Source organism: Pecten maximus, chromosome 19, assembly GCF_902652985.1.
Source record: "Pecten maximus chromosome 19, xPecMax1.1, whole genome shotgun sequence".
Classification (NCBI taxonomy): domain Eukaryota; kingdom Metazoa; phylum Mollusca; class Bivalvia; order Pectinida; family Pectinidae; genus Pecten; species Pecten maximus.
Window position 1 is genome coordinate 2,561,345 of NC_047033.1, and position 2,523 is coordinate 2,563,867.

Genomic DNA, 2,523 nt, shown 5'->3' on the forward strand with positions numbered 1-2,523 from the left:
TAAAACACGAAGAAGAAAAAAGAAATGAATGAAAAGAAACATACAAAGAAAGATTACTGACTGTAGCACTATTTCTTTCCCTCTCTTTTATCCAAACAATACAATCAATTTGGTGATATTCTTATGACACATTAAAACGAACACAAACTGGGTCGAGAGTCTTTTAACATATTATATCGAGAAAAAAAAAGACTTTGATGTCTTAATCGTTAATATCTCCCGCGCCCGCTACAGAATGAAAACTAGCCATACTTGTATGAATTTGGTTGTTTTTACCAACATTGTCGTGTACCCGTTAGGGAATAGTCTTTTGAAGATGGCTAGCCAGTTTGCAGCTACCAAATCACTTTTATTTATAAGAATAATCGTCATGGACTAAAAAAAGTACAAAGACTAACTCAAAAATAGTTAAATTTATATTATAACATTTATCGGATTGTTTGTTTTATAAATAACTGTGGATCCTTCGAAAAGTTGGGCGAACTGTAAAACTCGGCATCTATGCGTGATTCGCCGTTAGATTTTGTTCATATTGTATGACCAAATCATTGTAATGTTTATCTTAATTGTCAGTTAGACTGACAGTAACAGAGATCTTGGATTTGGTATGTTCTGGTAAAAATATCTCTTGTTAGTTGTAGGTCGATGCAGTCATGTGAAATGTGGTTCATTGTAAAAGATTTGTCAAATGCTGTGCACCGACGCTGATACCCCCGCTTCAGTAGATAAAGAATGTGTAATATAAAAATGATCCATTCAAAGACAGGCGAGGACCACCTCGTCTCGGCGTTTTTGTCTAATAACAATAATGACACCCGATGGTAGGTTTGATATCGTATTGTTTGTTTTGTTTGCAATTGTTTAATTACTTTGCCTCTGTGGCATTTATTTTTTGTTTTAATTCTTAAAATCTGAACTGAATAATTTAACTATCGGTTGTTTAAGCTTTGTAGGAAAGATAATGAGTCAGAAATGATACTTGATTTTGGCAGTTTCCTAGTTCTTATGTATTTTAGGTTTAATAAGTTTTGAAGGGCTTCTACAGAAAAAAGCACACCATTTGGAAGCCAAAATCCAAAGCAGCATCTTTTGCTACAATGGCTGTAGCTATCCCGTGATCGTCCTTTGATCCGTCAGTAGAGAACGATTGAACTTCCTTGTACTTTAACTGCAATTTAAAAAAAAGTACAACCGAAACGTTTCCGATTTAGTGTCGGATTTAATAATCTCGTGAAGGAAGCGATCCCAATGAGATGAATTCAACAGCCAAGGAGTTATATACATGGTTCTTAAAGTTTGCAATTGATCATCTTCTGCACTCTGCTGTATAAACATTTTTCGTGCACAAAAACGTGTGTCCATGTGTAAGATTTCCGTATCTGCTCATAATGTCAAGCAAGGTGGGGCTTAACAGAAACAGAAGGATAATATGTCATTGTAAAATAAAAGATATCAGGTCAAATTTAAGGAAATATGTCAAATAATAATTACCATCTAGTATTGAATAAGTAAAAAAGCCTGTTTTTATTTTATTAGCCAAGCATGAATCATTCTTCTAAAGCTAATACATGTTTGCTGTGGTGAAGAGGTCATTAAACTATAAAGTCAACTCCGACTGGTTAACCTGGTATCAAGACTGGAGTGTCCAAGGAAATGTGTGTTAGTTGTCATATAACATGTTTTACATCATTGCAGTTTATCACCTAACATATCTTTGTGGGTTTTTGTTTGTTTGATGATCACGTCACGGTAGGGGCGCAGCGAAAGGCATGATGGGATAAACTACATAACCGGGTTGTTTTGTAAATATGAAAGTAGTTCCGCAAAATAAAAGAAAAAAAATGTTTTAAAAATGTTTGTTGAAAAAAAAATCAATCTTAAATATGATTATTCTAAAACAAGAACGCATATATTATCACCATGGAAACAAAAATCACATTTCATGTGCCTCGGTAGCGCAGTAGGTAGCGCGTCAGTCTCATAATCATAGACAGAGCGATCTGAAGGTCGTGAGTTCGATCCTCACCCGGGGCATTTCTTTTTATGGCAATTTCAAATATTTCTCATTCTTTTCCCCAAATTAAAACTTACCTTAATGCCTTTTAAGCCGACAAAGAAAGTTATACACTTCCAATTCGAGAATTTGATCAATGCAGTTAACTGAATGTTTCTGAGATATTGTTAATGATATCTTCCATTGGTCCAATCTAAAAAAGTGCAGCAATTTTAGTAAATGTGGGGTTTTATCCCAGAAAATCAAATGCAGGAAACATGCCAAACCATTTAATGTTTAACGTACTAGGCACCTTACATTTATGGATATGTAATGTAAGATCTATTTTTCATTTTAAAGATTTTTTTTATCATATTTGCTAGAGGAAGCCAAATAGGACACCCCAAAAGGCGGTGTCGTTTTACAGGATTTTCCTGGACTTTCTGAGGAAATACCCGAGGCCCCGACTCGCTCTACCTGAATTCTCGACTGACCAGTGATGTTGATATAATTGCAAATTATAATCACAT

General features: G+C 34.7%; 1 non-coding gene across 1 annotated transcript; it reads left to right on the forward strand.

Moving 5' to 3' along the window:
* The first annotated feature begins 1,946 nt into the window (after positions 1-1,946).
* On the forward strand, positions 1,947-2,034 carry Trnam-cau. The gene is given in 2 exon segments: positions 1,947-1,983; positions 1,999-2,034. It is a non-coding gene; the product is annotated as a tRNA-Met (tRNA).
* Positions 2,035-2,523: the final 489 nt, after the last annotated feature.